This window comes from Carcharodon carcharias, chromosome 33 (assembly GCF_017639515.1).
Source record: "Carcharodon carcharias isolate sCarCar2 chromosome 33, sCarCar2.pri, whole genome shotgun sequence".
In the NCBI taxonomy this organism is placed as follows: domain Eukaryota; kingdom Metazoa; phylum Chordata; class Chondrichthyes; order Lamniformes; family Lamnidae; genus Carcharodon; species Carcharodon carcharias.
The window spans coordinates 8743536-8756955 of NC_054499.1; positions in this window are offsets into that span (position 1 = coordinate 8743536).

Here is a 13420-nt window from a genome sequence, read left to right on the forward strand (position 1 = left end):
AATCACTCCTCCCCATCACTCCTCCCCCTCACCTCCCCTCTTCACTCCCCCCTCCATCACCTCCCCAATCACTCTTCCCCTCATCACTCCCCCCTCCATCACCTCCCTCATCACTCCCCCCTCCATCACCACCCCATCACTCCTCCCTTATCACTCCCCCCTCCATCACCTCCCCTCATCACTCCCCCCTCCATCACCTCCCCATCACTCCCCCCTCCATCACCTCCCCCAATCACTCCTCCCCATCACTCCTCCCCCTCACCTCCCCTCTCCATCACCTCCCCCAATCACTCCTCCCCTCATCGCTCCCCCTCCATCACCTCCCCAATCACTCCTCCCTCCATCACCTCTCCATCACTCCCCCTCCATCACCTCCCCCTCCATCACCTCCCCCTCCATCACCTCCCCCTACATCACCTCCCCCTACATCACTCCCCCCTCCATCACCTCCCCATCACTCCTCCCTCATCACTCCCCCTCTCCATCACCTCCCCAATCACTCCTCCCCTCATCGCTCCCCCTCCATCTCCTCCCCTCATCGCTCCCCCTCCATCACCTCCCCTCACAACTCCCCCCTCCATCACTGCCCCTCCATCACCTCCCCCAATCACTCCTGCCCATCACCTCCCCCCTCCAAAACCTCCCCCCTCCATCACCTCCCCAATCATTCCTCCTTCCATCACCTCCCCATTACTCCCCCCTCCATCACTCCCCCCTCCATCACTCCCCCCTCCATCACTCCTCCCTCATCACTCTCCCCTCCATCACCTCCCCCTCCAAAACCTCCCCCCCTCCATCACCTCCCCAATCACTCCTCCCTCCATCACCTCCCCATCACTCCCCGCTCCATCACCTCCCCCTCCATCACCTCCCTGCTCCATCACCTCCCCCCATCACTCCCCTAACCTCATCACCTCTCCCTACCCATCACATCCTTCCTCGTCACATCCCTGACCCATCAATCACCTCCCCCTCCGCCCCCCCCAATCACCTCCCCCAACCTCCCAGGGGTCAGTGTTGGGGCCACTGCTCTTCTGGCTATATATGAAGGGAAGACAGTGGTAATGTCACAAGACCAGTAATCCAGAGGCTCAGGCCAAAGCCCCAAAGGTTCAAATCCCACCATGTGGTATCTGGTAGAATATAAATCCAATTAATTAAAAAAAATCTGGAATTGAAAGCCTAGTCTCAATAATAGTGACCAGGAAACTATCACTGATTGTCATAAAAACCTGTCTGGTTCATTACTGCTCCATCTGGGGAAGGAAATCTGCCATCTTTGCCTGGTCTGGCCTACAGGTGACTCCCTCTGAAATGGCCTAACAAGCCCCTTAGTTCAAGGGCAATTCAGGATGGGTAACAAACGCTGGCCACTCAATGAATGAAAAAGCAATGGATGACTGGAACACAGGTATATACTGGGAGACATGTAGCAGAGGGGGGTTAATGTGGAGGTGCGTGCAAGTTTGGAAGGAAGAGTGGCAGGCAATACGTACAAAATGGTAAAAGCAGGTGCAGGACCAGAGAGAGCTGGGTGTGCCTGCACACAAGTCTTTGAAAGGTCATAGATGAGAACTTCCAGGTGGTGCCTGGGTTGGCATTTCCTGTGGCCGTTTGATATAACTGAGTGGCGTGCTATTCCATTTAAGAGTCAACCACATTACTGTGGGTCTGGAGTCACATGTAGGCCAGACCAAGTAAGGATGGCAGATTTCCTTCCCTAAAGGACACAAGTGAACTGGATGGGATTTCAACGAACGTCCGGTAGTTTCATGATCACCATTATTGAGACAAGTTTTGTATTCCAGATTTATTTAATGAACTGAACTTAAACTCCCCATGGTGGAATTTGAACACAAGCCCCCAGAGCATTAGTCCAGGCCTCTGGATTACTAGTCCAGTAATGCTACCATTCTTCTCTCATTGGAAGGCTGAGGGTGACAGTGTTCTGGCCGAGGTAACGGAGTAATCATATTGTGAGCAATAAGAGTCATATGGATCAGAAATTGAGTCCTTTTTCAATCCTCCAGGCAATCTGGTCTCAGTGTGAGTGGGTCGCAAAGGTCTATGTGGATCTATCCTTTACCTGGTGCTACCCTTCTCCTTCTGAGAAAAAGCCCAATTAGGATCATATAGAACGAGGTCCGTGAGTAAATCTGAGGTCCTCCCACCCTCCATAAGGTTCAGCTGATTCAAAACTCTGCTTCATATCTTAACTCACATCTTAAGTCCCAGTCACCCTTCACCACGTCCACCCACCACCCACTGACCTACACTGGCTCCCAGCCTGGCAACACCTCGATTTCAAAATACTTATCCTCATGCCTCCATCTATCTCTCCCTGCCTCCAACCCTACAACCCTCCGGGATCTATGTGCTCCTCCAGTTCCGGGCTCTTGCTCATTCCTGTTTTCCATCGCTCCACCATTGGTGATTGGACTTTAGCTGTCTGTGGCCCTAAGCTCTGGAATCCCCTCCCTAAGCCTCTCCCTCTCTCTCCTTCCTCCTTTAAGACACTCCTTAAAGCTGACCTCTTTGATAGAGCTTGTCTCAATATCTCCTTATGTGCCTCAGTGTCAAATTTGGTCTGATAATGCTCCTGTGAAGCACCCCGGGAGATTACACCACATTAAAGTTGCAATGTAAATGCAAGCTGTTGTTGTTGAAAGGCCACGAACTAGCTCAGGACTTTAACCATTTCACTTCTGGATTGCATGATGCCATCTGAAGGGTTAAAATCAGGATTTAAAGGCCATTTTCAACTTCTTGAGCGTATCCTCCTCTGGCAAATCATGAGAAGTGTTGCAAGGCCGGGTTCTCATTCAGTCTTGTTTCTTTCAGATAAAAAGCAAAGGAATTTGTCTAAATAACAAGGAAATGAAACCTTTGGAAAAGCTTCTGTGGTTGCCAAACAGGTTCCTACGCCTGTACTTGAGAGGAGAGGTTTACAGAGGAACTTACAGGTGGCGGTGTTCCCATGCATCTGCTGTCCCTGACCTTCTAGGTGGTCATGGTCATGAGTTTGGAAGATGTTGTTGAAGGAACCTTGGTGAGTTTCTGCACTGCGCCTGGTAGATGGTACACACTGCTGCCATTGTGCATCAATGGTGGAGGGAGTGAATGTTTGTGGAAGGGGTGCCAATCAAGCGGGGCTGCTTTGTCCTGGATGGTACTGAGATTCTTGAGTGTTGTTGGAGCTGCACTCATCCAGGCAAGCAGAGAGTATCCCACCACACTCCTGACTTGTGCCTTGTAGATGGTGGACAGGCTTTGGGGAGTCAAGAGGTGAGTTACTCTCCACAGAATTCCCAGCCTTTGCCCTGCTCTTGTAGCCACAGGATTTTTCTGGCTGGTCCAGTTCAGTTTCTGGTCAATGGTAATTCCCAAGATTTTGATGGTGGGGGATTGAGCCTTGATCATGCCATTAAATATCAAAGGGAGATTGATAGACTCTCTCCTTTTGGGGATGGTCATTGCTTGGCACTTGTGTAGCATAAATGTTACTTGTCTCTTACCAGCCCAAGCCTGAATGTTGCCCAGGTTTTTCTGCATCCGGGCACAGGCTGCTTCAGTATCAGGAGAGTTACTTCATATGTGGAGAGACTGGAGAAGCTGGGATTGTTCTCCTAAGACCAGAGAAGGCTAAGGGGAGATGTGATAGAGGCGTTCACAATCATGAAAGGAGTTTTGATGGAGCAAATAATGAGAAACTGTTTCCAGTAATGGAGTGATTGGTAACCAGAGGACACAGATTTAAGGTAAGTGGGAAAAGAAACAGAGGTGATAAGAGGGAATGATTTTTACACAACGAGTTCTTGTGATCTGGAATGCATATCTTGAAAGGACAGCGGAAACAAATTCAACTTCCAAAAGAGAATTGGGTTAGTACTTGAAAACGAAACATTTACAGGGTTATGGGGGAAAAGCAGGGGGAGTTGGACTAATTAGATAGTTCTTCCAAAGGCACAGTGGACAGAATGGCCTCCTCCTGAGCTGTGTTGCATGAAGCCACATGGGGCCACCACTACCTGAGACCCCTCAATTTAATGTTAATGGAAAATGGTGAGGAAATTGGAGATCTTCTCCAATTAGCTGCAGCCAGAACTTTTCCCAGAAGCTTAGTGCTGGAAATCTGAAACAAAAACAAAAATTGCTGGAAAAGCTCAGCAGGTCTGACAGCATCTGTGGAGAGAGAGACAAGTCCATATGGCTCTTCTTCAGAACAGAAGTGGTTGACAGGACCCTCGACTGTGTCCAGCCCATCTCCCGTGCCTCTGCCCTCACACCTTCCTCACCCTCCTAGAACCATGATAGGGTCCCCCTTGTCCTCACTTTTCACCCCACCAGCCTCCGCATTCAAAGGATCATCCTCTGCCATTTCCGCCAACTCCAGCATGACGCCAAGCACATCTTCCTTTCACTACCCCGGCGGCATTCCGTAGGGACTGTTCCCTCCAGGAGACCCTGGTCCACTCCTCCATCACCCCCTACACCTCAACTCCCTCCCACGGCACCTTCCCATGCAACCGCAGAAGGTGCAACACCTGCCCCTTTACTTTCTCCCCTCCTCACCGTCCAAGGGCCCAAACACTCCTTTCAAGTGAAGCAACATTTCACTTGTACTTCCCTCAACTTAGTCTACTGCATTCGCTGCTCCCAATGCGGTTTCCTCTACATTGGAGAGACCCAACACAGACTGGATGACTGCTTTGAGGAACACCTTTGGTCTGTCCGCAAGCATGACCCAGACCTCCCTGTTGCTTGCCGTTTCAACACCCAACCCTGCTCTCATGCCCACATGTCCATCCTTGGCCTGCTGCAATGTTCCAGTGAAGCTCAACGCAAACTGGAGGAACAGCACCTCATCTTCGGATTAGGCATTTTACAGCCTTCTGGACTTAACATTGAGTTCAACAACTTCAGATCATCAACTCTCTCCTCCATCCCCACCCCCTTTTTGATCCCCTTTTTTCAATTTTTTATTTTTTAATTTTTATCCACATTTTTCCCAACTATTTCTACTATTATTTTTAAAATTTATTTCCATTCCCCACCTTTTAGCCTATCTTATCTTTTCTCCCACACCGTCCCCATCACCACTAGGGCCATCTGTCACCAGCTCATCCTGCTTTCTACTCTTAATGTCACCATTAGCACCTCCTTTAACCAGTATCACCATCAACAACACCCCTTTGACCTTTTATGACATCTTGTGCAATCTCTCCTTTGCCTCCACCTATCATTGGCCTTCTATCCAGCTTCACCTGTCCCACCCTCCTTAAACAGTATATATTTCACCACATTTTTACTTCACTTTAGTTCCGAAAAAGAATCATATGTACTCGAAATGTTAACTCTGTCTTTCTCTCCGCAGCTGCTGTCAGACCTGCTGAGCTTTTCCAGCAATTTTTGTTTTTGTTTCATCTGAAGAATCCTTGCTCCCTTGTGTTAAGAGACACATTCATCAACTCTTCTCGCTCCTTCCATTGTCCCAGTGGCTCCCGATTAGCAGCTGAGCCTTCAGCTGAGTTGTGAATTTCCCTCTCTGAACCTCTCTGCCTCTCTCAGACGCTCCTTAAAACTTATCTAGCATCTGGTCACCTGTCTTAACGTCCCCTTCTGTGGCTCAATGTCAACTTTTGTTCAATAACGCTTCTATGAAGTGCCCTGTGATGTTTCACTACATTACAGGTGCTACATAAATGCAAGCGCTTATAGTCAGCATCAAAAGCTTAGTTCTGTTGAAGAGTCATATGGACTCGAAACGTTAACTGTATTCCTCTCCGCAGATGCTGCCAGACCTGCTGAGTTTTTCCAGCTATTTTTATTTTTGATTTACCAAAAGCAAAGCGCTTGCAGAGCTTTTTTTCCAATAATTTATATAGATTTTTCTTTTCCCACCTATTCCCATTATTTTTAAATGTATTTCCATCCATTGTTTTATCTCTACCTTTTAGCCTATTTCAATTCCTTCACCCCACCCCACCCACGCTAGGGCTATCTGTACCTTGCTCGACAAAATCAGAATTACCTAGAAAAACTCAGCAGGTCTGGCAGCATCGGCGGAGAAGAAAAGAGTTGACGTTTCGAGTCCTCATGACCCTTCACAGGAATCGAAACGTTAACTCTTTTCTTCTCCGCCGATGCTGCCAGACCTGCTGAGTTTTTCCAGGTAATTCTGTTTTTGTTTTGGATTTCCAGCATCCACAGTATTTTGTTTTTATCTCTGTACCTTACTCGTCCTGCTTTCTACCTTTAATTAGCACATTCCTTTAGATAATATCACCACCTTCAACACCTCTTTATCCTTTTTGTCTGTGACATCTTTTGGTTATCTCCACCTATCACTGGTCCTCTATCCAGCTCTACCCCCTTCCCAACCCCCACCCTTAAACCAGCTTATATTTCACCTCCAATCTATTTTTACTTAGTTCTGTTGATGAGTCATATGGACTCGAAACATTAACTGTGCTCCTCTCCGCAGATGCTGCCAGACCTGCTGAGTCTTTCCAGGTATTTTTATTTTCACTTGCAGAGTTAATCCCCCCTCCTGGCTTTGAGCTACTCCTTAAAACTTTGTTGCCATGGGTTTGTTTAGGGATGTTTGAATGTAAGCCTGTTTTCACCTTTGGCTCGGGTGTTGCATTCACATGCAGAGAGTTTAAAGCTCATTAGACTCACCATTCCTAACAGGATCAGCTTTGTCTTCAAAATTCCCCTTGCCCTCCGGCGATAGCTAATGAACTACTTTGTTGAAGTGTCATCACTTTTGCAATGTAAAGAAAGACAGCAGCCAATTTGCACATAGCCAGCTCCCACAAACAGCAATGGGAGAATGCTCAGGTCGCCTGTTTTAGTGGCATTGGTTGAGAGATAAATATTGTCCCAGGGCACAAGGACGAAGTCTCCCCCTGCTCTTCTTCGGGATTGTTTCTGTCTGCCTGAGAGGGCAGACAGGGCCTCGGTTTAACACCTCATCCGAAAGACACCTCCAGCAGTGCAGCACTCCCTCAGCACTGGGAGTGCCAGCCCAGATTTTGAGCTCAGGTTTTCAGACACATGTGGCTTAGAATTAACTGTGGAGTACCAGTATCCACCACAACACATACCCACCTAATCATCATTGAACCATATGGTACCCAAGGAGGCCGTTCACTCCTTCAAGCCTGTGCCAGCTCTTTGAAAGAGCTCTCCAATTAGTCACACTCCCCCCTCCCCCCCTCACCCAGCTCTTTCCCCGCGCATCTTTCCCCTTTGACTATTTATTTAAAGTTGCTGTTGAATCTGCTTCCACCGTCCTTTCAGGCTGTGCATTCCTGATCACGACTCACTGTGATCCTTATCTCCCCCTCTGGTTCTTTTGCCAATTCTCTTCAATCTGTGTCCCTCTGGTTAGCGACCCTCCTGCCAGTGGAAACAATTTCTCCTGATTTACCTTTATCAAAATCCCTCGTGATTTTGAATGCCCTGTTTGAATCTCCCTTTAACCTTCCCTGCTCTAAGGAGAACAATCCCAGTTTCTCCAATCTCTCCACGTGACTAATGCCATTCTCCTCTCTCAGGAGTGATTTCGATTCAGGCCCCTATCTCTCTCTGTCTGTAATGCAACAGGACACATTGTGGATTCCTCCTCCCTAGCTGCCCCTCCCAACCCCAAAAGACACACGGTGGGGGGGGTGAATCTGGAATAAAAATTATATAATGAAATACAATAATACCGACAAGGCTTATTCATAGCAGCAACATTACAAGCTTCACTTGAGAGCTGACCTCCCCTTGAATGAGAGAGGGGATAGGCTCTCAAATCAACGGCAGATCACAGTTAGATAAACTCAACCCGCTGTTCACAGTTCAAAAAATAACAACAATAGTTTGGGTGGGAACCTTAACCCAGGGGTTGCCAACACTCCCTAGATGTATTCCTGGAGCATTTATCAGATGATCTCTGCTTCACCCTCCTGCCCTTGGTCACCTGAACCTGTCCATCCCCTTCCCACGGCCAGTCAGGAAGACCCCTGCCTCCCCTCCCTTGTCCGATTTGTTTACGACGAATGAACAGTTTTGAAAAGGGAAGCATGGTTTTCTTTATTAACCCCTTTGCGACGGCTTCCCTCTTGGAGTTGCCCACAGAAGAATCCTGGAGAGTTCATCTTGGAGGCTCCAGGGCCATCCTGGAGAGTTGGCAACCCCATCTTTATGCCAAGTAAAGAGACAATGGTATCCACACGCAAGACAGGACATAGCTACCCGAAAAGCACAGAGCTTAAACAACAGAGAGAAAGTGTTTAAATCGCAATCTTGGTTGGTGAGCACAGCCGTGAGGAATGGGATTGGTGCTGATGTCTGCTGCCCTTTGAACCCTTTGCACACCACCACCCCCCGCACCCCCCCCCCCCACCCCCCCACACCTGGCAATGGACATCTTCGACATTCCAAAGCACTCAGGAAAATCTTCCCCGAGTCAGCGTGGGCTCACGATCACTGATGTGGCAAAGTGGCTGGCTCTGAGAGGCAGGAATGGCGGGTGGGGGGGGGGGGTGCGGGGTGCGGTCACCATACGTTAAGAGTACCACATCTCCACACCCCTTTGACTCTACCTATCTCGAAGTGCAGAGGCTGTGGCTCATTCACCGTTGACATCCCGGCCAGACCTCAACTCCTCACGTGACCAGTGCGAATTAGGCCCTCTTGAGGAAGCTGCAAGACAACCTGAGGCCTGCCTATCTTGTGCCGTGACAAAGCTCAAGTATGGCCGCAGCTCATTCCTTAAAGACAGAATCACGGGTGGCGGGAGGGGAGTGTTGAAGAAAAGTCTCACTAATACATTACATCAATAAATGACGAATCGCAAAAGGTTATATATTATACAAAATTCATCCCCCAAAATGTTGTTGAGGCTGTGGTGGATCAATTAAAAAGTACAAAACTTAGATTGATAGACTTTTCTTGCTATTGCTGAAAAGAGAGACATGTTACCAAAGCATCTCATCTTGCACGCATCAGGACAAACACAAGAATGTCAAATTTCAAATGATTGCGACAATTTATACAACAGGAGGAAAGGGTGCTGATTGGTTGATGAGTCGACTCTGATTGGCTGATTGGCGTTGCCATGGAGAAAGCAATGGGGAACCAAAGGCTCCCCGAGCTCCCAGTTAACTCGTAAAAGGCGCAAGGCTTGAACATACTCCTTTTGTTTGCAGAGAACGTGTTCCTGTGTATGAAGCCCTGAATTTCCAGGTTGCTTTCTCCTGTAGTATAAATTGTTGTGATAGTTTGAAACTTGGAATCCTTGCATTTGTCCTGATGTGTGCAAGATGAAAAGCTTCAGCAGCATGTCTGTTTTCAGCAGTATTCAAGACCCACACTAACCAGGAACCTTTGTTGGTATTAAGGGTTACAGAACTGAGGCGGGTAGATGGAGAGAAGATACAAACCAGCCATGATCTCTTTGCGGAACAGGCTCGAAGGGCTGAATGGCCACCTCCCGGTCCCATGAAATGCAAAGAGGGGGTTAGGATCTCCCCAGCCTTTGATTCACAGTTATTAACTAGGGCAGGATTTTAACTCACTCAAAACACGTTCCCTTACACAGGATTAAAATCAAGCCCTACAAATTCCACAAGATATGCTTACAGGTTTATGTGGAATAATAACCAGGAGCCATCACTAATTCGGGAGAAATCTCTTTACCCACAGAGTGGTGAGAATGTGGAACCCACTCCCACCATGCAGGAAAGCACCGATGACCTATTGGCCTCTGGTCCGCCAACGCCTCGATATCAATTTCTCACCTTGTCTTCAAATCTCTCCATGGTCCTTGCCCCCCCCAGCCCATCTCTGTAATTAGCTCCAGCCTCACAAACCTCCGAGATCGCTACGCTCCTCCAATTCCGGCCTCTCGAGCATCCCCAAGTTTGATCGCTCTGCCATTGGCGGCCGTACCTTCAGCTGCCTGAGCCCCAGGCTCTGGAATTTCCTCCCTGAACCTCTCCCTCTCTCTCTCTCTCCTTCTTTAAGACACTCCTTAAAACTGACCTCTTTGACCAAGCTTTCGGCCACCTGTGCCTAATACCTCCTTATGCCATTCAGTGGCATGTTTTGCTTCATAATGCTCTGGTGAAGCACTGAGGGCCACTTTACGACATGGAAGGCGCTATATAAATGCAAGCTGTTGCGTCAAATCAAAAGGTGGATGAGAAGCTTAACTTTTTAACATGTGTAGGGGGGATTGAGGAAGCTGAGAAACTCCAGTCTGACATCAGAAGCTGAGAATTGCCACACCATTCTGTGACCTGGCTTGACCCCAGGACTTCTGAAGTGGGAAACAGAATGTGATGGGAATGAGAAAACGGAATAGTGGGCGGAGACGAGGACATGAGACGTCTACTGTGAAACGCAAGATTCCCAGTTCTTTCTGGTCCCCGTTCAGTATCCTGACTATGCTGCATTCCATCCACCACGCTACCCCTGACCTCCCCCGACCTTCCCCCACCCACTGAATTTCGGAGTGTTTTTCTTCCCCTTCTGCTCTTCAATTTCCCTCTCTGTGGCCTGACCAAGACGCTCTCACAATTCTCCCAGTACTTTACATTAAAAAAACGTTCACTAGTTCATTAAACCCCTTCACTTCCTGTGTGACGCTCAGTACTTCTGTCTCTTTGTCCATTTTCTGTCATTCTCCCTCGCTCCCTTCATGTTTCTGTCAAACAAGGGTTAATTTTTAAATATATTTGTCCTTGGGAAGTGGGCAGTGCATTTATTGCCCATCCCTAATTGCCCCTTGAGAAGGTGGTGGTGAGCCACATTTTTGAATCGTTGCAGTCCCTGTGGTGTAGGTACACCTAGTGTGCTGTTAGAGAGGGAGTCCCAGGATTTTGACCCAGCGACAGTGAAGGAAAGGCCGATATATTTCCAAGTCGGGATGGTGAGTGGCTCGGAGGGGAACTTGCAGAGGTGGTGGTTTTCCCATCTATCTGCTGCCCTTGTCCTTCTAGATGGTAGTGGTCGTGGGTTTGGAAGGTGCTGCCTAAGGAGCCTTGGTGAGTTGCTGCAGTGCATCTTGTAGATGGTACACGCTGCTGCTACTGTACGTCGATGGTGGAGGGAGTGAATGTTTGGGGTTGTGGTGCCAATCAAGCGACTGCTTAGTCCTGGATGGTGTTGAGCTTCTTGAGTGTTGTGGGAGCTGCCCTCATCCAGGCAAGTGGGGAGTATTCCATCACACTCCTGACTTGTGCCTTGTAGATGGTGGACAGGCTTTGGGCAATGAGGAGATGAGTTACTTGTCCCACTCACCCTCATCAGTTCTGGCAAAGTCCTGTCCAGAATATTGGAGCTTTTGGATTTACCTCTCAACACCTTTTGTGTTGTCTTACCCTCATTTTTTTTCTTGTTTCTTCATTCCTGCCTCCTTCCCGTGCTCCCAACCCACTGAAGACCGCGAGAGCTATTCAACTGTGGCATGCATCACAGCAGATCCTATATCCCCCCGCCTCTTCCTGGAGCCCAAGTACTTGCTGTTTGGCACAGAAACCCAGCTGCTTTGAACCCCCCCCTTCCACCACCCATCTTCTGTACTCCCAGGAGAGTTACAACAGCAGGGACAGCATCTGGGGTCAGATATAACGCACGAGAGGGCAGGGATCGAATTGGGCCTTTGTCTGGGTTGGTATTCCTTGTGAGCCTACAACTTTCCTGTTTTTAACCACTCAAGGTACTTAATTAGCAGGACCAGTGCAAACAATTCTGCCTCACAGCAGACGGTGAAGTCTGGACCAGGAGCTACGGGGGAACTAATCGAGTCAGAAAAGGGAGGAGAGACAGCTGGAGAAGACACTATTAGCAACTAGCACAGAAGGAGGCCACTTGGCCCATTGTGTCTGTGCCAGCTCTATGAAAGGGCTACCCAATTAGTCCCACAGCTCCACTTTGTATCCATAACCCTGTAAATTCCTCATCCCCAAAATGCCTGCCCGAACTCCTTTTCCGAATTATTTACTGAATCAGCTTCCATCGCCTTTTCAGATGGAGCGTTCCAACTCCCCTCAACTCTCTGAGTGGGAAAGATCTTTCCCCGAGCAATTTTAAATCTACAGTCTCTGGTTATCAAGCCACTCACTAGAGGGAATAGGGGAATATCTGAAATTAAAGATAAACTCTTGAAAAGAAACAGCAGGTACATCCTAACTACTTACACGGTGCTTTAAACTTTAAATATATTATTCCTCCTTGCATCTCGAGGCCTCAGGTGCCTCACTGGAGTTGCCAACTCTGTTGATGGCATTCCTGGAGGTTTGATCAGGCGACCTTCGCCACCCCCCCCCCCAACCCCTGACAGCCCCGCCATGAAATTCTTGCTATTGGACACCTGACATGTCCATCCTCAAGAGTCCCACCCACGCCCCGCCATCCCACAGCCAATTGAAAAGCAAGCAGACTGATCTTTAATACTGCTGAAAAGTGAGACATGCTACCAAAGCTTTTCACTCATTTATATTCGACATACTGTCCTCTGCAAGCAAAAAGAAGATGTTCAAGCCTGGAACCTTTTTCACATTTTCCAGGAGTTTTGGGAGTCTATCATGCTTTCTCCATGGCCACACTTTGGCAAGTCAGAGCTGGTCTGCCGACCAATCAGCATCCTTTCCCCCTGTAGTATAAATTGTTGTGATCCTTTGAAATTTGGCATTCATGCATTTGTCCTGATGTGTGCCAGATGAAAATCTGCAGCAACATGTCTCTCTTTTCAGCAATATTCAAGTTCTGTACCACCAAGAGAACCTCTTTTGCTGTCAGATTTTTCCCACATCAGCCCCCCACCCCCACCTCCTCAGCCTCCAATATTCTTACAACCAATAAGAAAACTTTTTCAAAGCAATTCAAATATGAACAGCAAATTTTCTTCCCAATGCCCTCTTTGTGTCCCAGTTTTGTCCACAGTCATGTCCTGGAGATCCATCCTGAATTCCTGGCACGTCAATCCTGGAGGGTTGGCAAGCCCCATTTCCACTAGAAACAAGGATCCCATTTCTTCCCCTCCCCCCTCCACGATATTCAATGCCCAGCCTTAAGGTGGGAAATGAGAGAAATGCCTTAGCTCCGGTTGCCCCCCCACCTCCCCTCTCTGAGTGTGAGGTGAAGAGTTGGGAGGTTGGCCACCTCAAGAGTGTCAAACAGCCACAGATCGGGAAATCCTCTCCAGACAAGACACTCACGTCTGCCGCTATCAGCACCTCCTTTAGCCCTTACCACTACCATTAACACCCCCTCTGTCCTTGTGTCCATGACATCTTTGTCAATCTCTCCTTTGGCTCCCCCCCCACCTCACCTATCGCTGGCCTTCTACCAGCTTCACCTGCTCCAATCCCCTTAAACCGTATAAATTTCATCACATTTTTACTTCTCTTTAGCTCTGAGG